The 8,527-nt window shown below is 50.1% G+C and overlaps 1 long non-coding RNA gene across 1 annotated transcript; it reads left to right on the forward strand.

Moving 5' to 3' along the window:
- Window positions 1–1,881: 1,881 nt before the first annotated feature.
- On the forward strand, window positions 1,882–7,841 carry LOC109025883 (uncharacterized). The gene is made up of 3 exons (XR_008677848.1): window positions 1,882–2,021; window positions 5,787–5,861; window positions 7,439–7,841. It is a non-coding gene; the product is annotated as an uncharacterized lncRNA (long non-coding RNA).
- Window positions 7,842–8,527: the final 686 nt, after the last annotated feature.

Raw genomic sequence — 8,527 nt, forward strand, 5'->3', positions numbered from 1 at the left:
GGTCACATTCCAAAGCACTGCTTTGTCTCCCCACTGAGGTGATAAGCTGCAGGGCTTAACTGGAGGTGAGGTGCACGGGGGTGGGAGCAGCAGACCAGGCCCTGCAGTTTACATGGGGAAGCCCTTCACGGCCCCTCGGGGCCTCCATTGATGGATTCCTCCAGGACCACACTGATGGTCCCTTCCAATCCTGCTGGTCGCCTACGTGCAGAGCATGCTCCCCAGACAAGGATTCTCTTCTCCTTTCCTTCAAGAACAGGACCTGCGTCTTGAGGTCTTCTGCCTTTCTCAAGATATCTAAATAGTAGCTGATGAACCACATCACATTTGTTGACTTAAAATCAAGGAATATGGAAAGGTATCATTTATTAAGTGCTTATTACACTCCCTGCCCAGTGTTTACGTAAATTATAAAATGACCAACTCTGATGTTCACATATATATATATTTTTTTTTCATCCACAGTTTCTGGCTCATAGCTCCCGTAGCCCTTGTGACAGTTTTCTGTTATAATGTTGGATGTGCTAATCCTGGGTGCCACCCTCAGGTAACAGAACCTCTCTGACCCTCTCGCCTTCCTTTTTCCTGCCACAAGGCAGGACTCTAACCTTCCCTCACTTTTCTGACTGTGGGTCTTAACAGCCTCCCCTGGGAGGGTCCCGCCTCATACCATGCGGGAAGGAATTCTGTCAACATGAAGCTTCCATAAAAACCCAAGAGGACTGGGTTCAGGGAGCCGTGGAGAGCTGACTTCGTGGAGGTTCCCAGAGGATGATGTGTCCAGGAAGGGCTTGGAAGCTCCCTGCCCCTTCCCCCATACTTCGCACTACGCATCTCTTCATCTGTGTCCTTTGTAACATCCTTTACAATAAGCCAGCAAACATAGTTATTTCCCTGAGTTCAGTGAGCTGCTCCAGCAAATTGATCAACACAGAGAGGAGGTCATGGGAACCCCAACTTGAAGCCCATCCGTCAGAAGTTCGAGAGGCCCAGGCTTATGACTGGTGTCTGGGGTGGGTGGCAGTCGTGGGGACTGAGCCCCCCACCCAGTGGGAATCTGGTGCTATCTCCAGGTGGACAGTGTCAGAATTGAACACCCAGCTGGGGCCCACTGCTTAATGTGTGGGGAAACCCCCACGCCTTTGATTGCAGACGTCTTCTGTGTTGATGATTGTGGAGGTGGTGGTGGAGTGAAAGAGGAAAAACACGGTTTGAGAGAGTTTTTCCATACACACCAACAAACCAGGGAGGTGGATATTGTTATCCCCATTTTACGGATGAGAAAATTGAGGCTCAGAGAGATTAAGTACATTCCCCAGAGTTACGTAGCTATCGAACAAGGATTCAAATCCACAACTTTCTTAACCTACCCCACAGAGGCAAATGCAAAAACCAAACCATAAGAGGGAGGAAATAATGACCTCTGCAAATGAAAGCCACCTGTATATCAAGAAAAGCTTATGGATAAAACAAAATGCTGGGACAATAACTGCCACAAACATGTGGCTTTAAAATCCTTGATTTATAAATCAGCAAAAAATGGACAAAGGCACAGCCAGACAATTCGCTGAAAGTGAGTCCCAGGTGTGCAGGCAGCGCTAGCAGGAGCGTTCAGCCTCACCGGCACGTGCAGGCGCCGGTCAGCATGGAGGTCAGATTGGCAAAGCCTCATCACATCCAGGCTTTGGCAAAACAGTAGAGACCGTCCACCAACCGTTGCTGAGACTGTCTGGCAGTGCAGTTTTCTGAGAGGGCAAACCTGGGATGCGTAGCAATGAATTCAACAACACAGCCTTTGACTCGGCAACTGCACGTCAAGAAACGGAACTGTCAGGAAGCATCTAGAACCCAGAGGGCAGAATCCAGGAAATGACTCTGTTCCGGAGTTCATCTGTTGCTCTGGGCTACACTTGATGCTACGGTAAAATCACTCACCCTCACATCCAGCCAGCGGCAACACACAATGAACACCGTTCTGAAAAAGCAAAGCTGAGAGCCCCAGGAAGATGCAGGAGGTGCGGGTGGGGGTTGGAATTCAGCTCGGTTTAGATAAACACCTGAGACCCGAGATGTTGCTCTCTAAGGATTATCTCAGCCCCGACCTATTTCAACTTCCTTGTCTTCTTTCTTTGGCTCCTTACTTTTCATTGAAATTCCCTGACTGGCCCACTAAGAACCAGGCTCTGGCCAGCCTGGTGGCTCACTCTGTAAGCCCAGCACTTTGGGAGCCTGAGGCGGGAGGATGGCTTGAGGCCAGGGGCTCGAGACCAGCCTGGGCAACGTAGTGAGATTCCCCCCAATCAATTTTTTTTTTAAAAAAAACACCCTTTTATTTTTTTAATTAGCTGCCAGCTACTTGGCAGGCTAAGGGGGAGGATCCTTTAAGCCCAGGAATTCAAGGTTGCAGTGAGCTATGATCGTGCCACTGCACTCCAGCCTGGGCAACAGAGCAAGACTCTGTCTATAAAATATATGTATATATATTATAGAAATTTTTAAAAGAACCAAGCTCTGGAATGGACTTGCTCCAGCACCTGGCCCATCCCAAGCCTGGAGGCTCACTGGAGGAGGCCCCATGGGGTCCACTCCATATGCAGCAAGCACACCGAGGCCACAGGCTGCTGGGCCCACCTCCCCACCTGCCCACCATGGGCGAAGTACGTGGAGGATGTGAGGGAGGTTCTCAAGTGAGATGCTCACTCACAGTTATCCCCAAAGGAAGGTCCAAACATGTGGAAAACATGTCTCCCGTAGAAAATGGAGAAACGGCCAGGTGTGGTGGCTCACGCCTGTAATCCCAGCTTTGGGAGGCCGAGGCGGGTGGATCACCTGAGGTCAGGAGTTCGAGACCAGCCTGGCCAATATGGCGAAACCCCGTCTCTACTAAAAATACAAAAATTAGCCAGGCGTGGCAGCACGTGCCTGTAATCCCAGCTACCTAGGAGGCTGAGGCAGGACAATCGCTTGAACCCAGGAGGCCGAGGTTGCGGCGAGCCGAGATCATGCCACTGAACTCCAGCCTGGGTGACAGAGTTAGACTCCATCTCAAAAGAAAAAAAAAGAAAGAAAGCGGAGAAACGATGCTGCCCCCAGCCCTGTGTGTGACTTTGCCAGGGCTACTGTAACCACCTACCACAACCTGAGTGGCCTAAACAATAGGAACTGATTGTCTCGCAGTCCTGGAGGCCAGAAGCCCAAGAAGAGGCCAGAAGGCGGCAGGGCAGCTCCTCCTGGAAGCTCTGCGGAGAATCTGTTCCACACTCCCGGTGCTTCGCTGGGAATTCTTGGTGTTCCTTGGCTTGTGGAAGCATCACTATCGCCGCCTTCATGTCACATGGCATGTGTGTGTCTGTGTGTCTAAATTTACCCTTTTCATAAGGACACGGTCATATTGGTTTAGGGCCTATCCTGGTGACCTCACCATAGAGACCTTCTCCCCAGGTAAGATTACATTCTGAGGTACGGAGGTTAGGACTTGGACATATGAATTCTAGAGAGAGACAGTTCAACCCATAATGCCTTAGATGTCATAAATATTCATGACAAGGTCAGCCTTTTGTGGAGATTTGTCTCTGTGAAAAGCAAATTTGTTGGCTGGGCACAGTAGCTCAGGTCTGTAATCACAGGACTTTGGGAGGCCAAGGGGGAAAGATCACTTGAGCCCAGGAGTTTGAAACCAGCCTGGGCAACATAGACAGATCTTGTCTCTACAAAAAAAAAAAAATACAAAAATTAGCTGGGTTTAGTAGCGTGTGCCTGTAGTCCCAGCTACTTGGGAGGCGGAGGTGGGATGATTGCTTGTGCCTGGGAGGTCGAGGCTGCAGTGAACCGAGATCATGCCACTGCACTCCAGCCTGGGTGCTAGTGCGAGACCCTGTCTCTTAAAAGAAAAGCAAATGGGCCAGGCGCGGTGGCTCAGGCCTGTAATCCCAGCACTTTGGGAGTCTGAGGCAAGTGGATCACGAGGTCAGGGGTTTGAGACCAGCCTGCCCAACATGGTGAAACCCCGTCCCTACTAAAAATACAAAAATTAGGTGGGCGTGGTGGCACATGCCTGTAATCCCAGCTACTCAGGAGGCGGAGGCAGGAGAATCACCTAAACCCAGGAATTGGAGGTTGCAGTGAGCCGAGATCACGCCATTGTACTCCAGCCTGGGTGACAGGGCGAGACTCTGTCTCAAAAAAAAAAAAGAAGCAAATTGGGCATTTATGCCAGGCCCTGTCCTTTGGGAGTTCCCAAGCCATATAGGAAGCTTTTATACTCTAGGAGCTTGTGCTGGGTTGAAGAGTGTCCCCGCAAAATTATGTCCACCTGGCACCTTAGAATGTGTCTTAAGATGAGGTCATCCTGGATTCAGGTGAGCCCTAAATCCAATGACTGGCTTCCCCATGAGAAAAGAGAGATTTGGACAGAGAAACGCACACAGAGGGAAGAGGCCATGGGAAGGCAGAGGCAGAAATTGGGTGATGGTCCACAGGCCAAGCAGTGCCCAGGACCACCAGGAGCACCAGAGGCCAGAGAGAGGCCAGGAATGAATTCACCCTCAGAGCCTCCAGAAGGAGCCACGTCTGCTGACACCTTGATTCAGTCTTCTGGCCTGCAAGACTTGAGCCAATACATTTCTGTTATATGCCACACAGCTTGTGGTAAGGTCTTATGGCAGCCCAGGAAACTAACACAGAACGTAACATAACTAACTCCCTTTGGGAGGTTATTAGCCTAACACAGAGCATCTGACCCAGCCTGGGTCCTTCTGAGCACAGGCCCCGAGGGAATGCAGGGGTGACATGCCTGTGCCGCCGGCCCTGCATTAGGCTCCCCCACCCCAGCTGTCAGGCCTCTGAGCCCAAGCTAAGCCATCATATCCCCTGTGACCTGCACATACACATCCAGATGGCCGGTTCCTGCCTTAACTGATGACATTCCACCACAAAAGAAGTGAAAATGGCCTGTTCCTGCCTTAACTGATGACATTGTCTTGTGAAATTCCTTCTCCTGGCCCATCCTGGCTCAAAAGCTCCCCTACTGAGCACCTTGTGACCCCCACTCTGCCCGCCAGAGAACAACCCCCCTTTGACTGTAATTTTCCTTTACCTACCCAAATCCTATAAAACGGCCCCACCCCTATCTCCCTTTGCTGACTCTCTTTTCAGACTCAGCCCACCTGCACCCAGGTGAAATAAACAGCTTTATTGCTCACACAAAGCCTGTTTGGTGGTCTCTTCACATGGACGCTCATGAAACCAGCCACAGCTGAAGAGTACCCGGCACCAAGTGTAACCAACATCGATAATGATCACAACACAAATGCACGTTCACCGTGTGTTGGGTTTTGGGCTCCAAGTGACCAACTGGACCACCATATTTTCTGGCTAAGCATTTGGCCATGATGGCAGAAATCAATAAGACAGACAGAGAAAAGGAACAGGAGTGGGGCTGTGACAGCGGTGACACTCTAGAGAGGAGGTGGATTATAATTTGGTACCTAGAACTGAATTGCTTCACGCTGGCTCCCATGAGACCTAGGCTATGGCTAGAATTCCCCAACAGGAAAGTCCCCATCACTCCTTGCAGCTGAAGAAGGGCAGGGGCTGAGGAAGCTGCAGCTGGGCAGAAGCGGGCTGAGCTGACACTGCAAAGCCCCATGGGTGGGCTTTGGGCTCCAAGCAGGGGCCCTTGCCTGGGGATCACTCCCCAGCCACCACCTGGTCTCTCCTCCCTGCGGGCAGAATGGGCTCCAGGGTAGCTCTCAGAACAACAGAGCCCTCTCTTCTCCCCTCTGCAGATGGAACCCCCGGCATCTGCTCCTAGTAGAGGCCAGTCTGGGCCTGACCTGGCATTCCACCCTGCAGATAGCGAGGTAAGTTTGGCAAGCACAGAGAGAGGCACCAGACTTGTCCTGATGGTCTTGGGTTTGGGGCTCACTGCCCTCCTTGCTGGAATAAGCTGCTGGGTGTAGTTTACTCAACCTCTCAGAGGCTCAGTTCATCTATCTGTAAAAGTCAGATAAATCTGGGCCTAACCTGTGGGAGGGTATGAAAATGAACCTCCTGAGATCAGGTATGCACAAAGCTTAGCACTAGTAACTCAACGGTGTACATTTTTTTTTTTAAGACAGGGTCTCACTTTGTTGCCCAGGCTAGTCTTGAGCTCCTGGAGTCAAGCAATCCTCCTGCCTCGGCCTCCCAAAGTGCTGGGGTTATAGGTGTGAGCCATTGTGCCCAGTCTCAACAGTGTATTTTAAAAAGTTCTTTGGTTGCAATTTATCAAACCAACTCAAGGTAACTAGAGTAAAGGAGATTTTATTAGATATCTGCTGAGGTTGATCATGGAAACTGGGGACAGCTGGGCCTGGAATCAGTAAAGGCAGAGCCGTCATCCCTGTGATGGGGATAATCTCTGTGCCTTTTGTCTGGCTGCTCTGCTTCTCTGTGCTCACAGCAGTCCACAGCTCAGGTGTTGAGAGGGGACCAGCCCTACCAGGCTGTCAGTCACTCCACCCCATCCCAAATTCACATGGGGTCATCAAGGGCTGGGAAGCTTGGGGAGGTGGGGGGAGGAGCGGGAAGCACATGAACAAACATGGTGGAAGGAGGAAGCTCTGAGCAAAGGGGAGTTCTCAGCAGAACAGAGACCCCACAAAGGGATGGCTGTCGCTTTAATAATCATCATTAAACCATGCATTGCCTGCAAACTCCAAAGCATGACGACTGACCTGGTCATATACTGTTTCAAGTTATCAGAACAAATGTACCTAATAGGCATTCTGATTCCAGGGGGGAAGGAAAGACGCCAGTGGTTGTTCAGAAAGCCACAGGAAGCACCAAAGAGGGGGCTCGGCTCAGTGGTTGCGTCACTCTGTTGCAGGCTTACAACGGGAAAGGCCCTGGGCCCATGTGTTGTCAGACAGACCCTGTATTCTGTTATCTCCATAACTGGCCTCTGTGAATGCTCAACCTGTATGATGTGTTTCCAAGATAAGGGGTCAAGTGGGTTTGGAATGACCATTCCTGGCATTCCTTCCTAGAGAGTCAATGCACAATTGCATATCAAAGACCTCCAGCAGTCTCACAGTGCTGAGACCTGTTTACCTTTGTTAACTGCAGCATTCCCCAAAGGTACTGGAGCTGAAATGCATTTTTCATAAAACACCTGTTATCATGCCCTGGAACTAGCGCTGCCTGACACTAGCGCCTCCTCTGGGCTGTCTCTGACGGTACATCCTGTCCTGAGACCCTGTGCTGCCAAGAAACCCCATTCCGCCCTCAGGCTCTGTTCTGAGAGCAGCCCTCCTCCCATTGCATGGGGAACCTCACTCAGGCCTCCTCCTCTGCCCTTGGTAATCCCGACAGTCCACTCTGCTCAGCTTCATCACAGCATCTAACCCCCAGTTGCTCTTCTGTACACTCTGAATTTCCCATTTAAATTTATTCCCAGGACTAAACCAAACTCCCAGGAGCAATGTGACCAGCACAGGATGGAGTCAACGCACCCTTTCTCTTGCATAGTAGATCTCGTCCTTCATTAAGTACTTATCAGAAACCTTCCCAAGCTCCCAGAACTGTGCCAGAAACTGTGGGGCCACACAGAAATAGAAAACAATCCCTGTCCTCAGAGAGCTTATTGTCTATCGAGGAGCCCAAAGAGAGCTTTGCAAGTTAAATAACAATATAAAAATTAAGTTATTCACATCGGCACTAGACATGTTGTAGTAACAGTATATGGTAAGCCCCTAAGACATAAGGGGCTGTTAGAATCATCAGACGCACTCAGCCCCCAACCCCAACCCCCAGGAATGCTATGGATGCATTGGAAGAAAATATCAATTTAGAAACCAGGCAAGTGGGAGCAGAAACCTGGTCTGCTTCCATTTATCTTTTTCCTATCCAGGTTCACTGGGGAGGATTCTTCTCCCTAAATACTGAGGCCTGAGTAGGAAATTATCCTCCCAGAACATAGCAGGGTCCAGAAGAAGACATTTTCTAAGGAGGCAGAACTGGGGGAGAAGCTGGAGTGAGACTGCACAGAGGAAGGTTTTTTATTCCAAGGATGACAATTGTGGGAGCCCTGATAACCACAAGATATGCTATAACGGGGCAAGAGAAAAGAGGGCCTTTCAAGTATCCTGGAGGCGACTTGCCTTCACCTTGAGTTCAGCCAAAGAAGAATGCACCACTGCTCTTATTCCCAAGGGTCACTCCGTGAATATTGGTTGAATTTGTGAGTGAGTGAGTGAATGGGTGGGTAAATGAAAAATACAAAAACAAAAAGGTCAGGCTTCCCACCTGGAGCACACAGGGACCAGCACAGGACTCAATGGCTATGTGAATGCAGGAACTGCCACATCCCTTTAGGAAATGAAACAATTTGAAACAATCCGAGTATACTGTTTCAATGGCTTTTCCTAAAATCCATTCATCAACCAGCAGGAAAAGACTAAAGCAAGTTCTCACCCGAGATTGGGAAGCAGAAAGTTAATGAGCTACCTGACATTCTCTCTCCTCTCTCTCTCTCTCTCTCTGACAC

Source organism: Gorilla gorilla, chromosome 11 (assembly GCF_029281585.2).
Source record: "Gorilla gorilla gorilla isolate KB3781 chromosome 11, NHGRI_mGorGor1-v2.1_pri, whole genome shotgun sequence".
Lineage (NCBI taxonomy): Eukaryota > Metazoa > Chordata > Mammalia > Primates > Hominidae > Gorilla > Gorilla gorilla.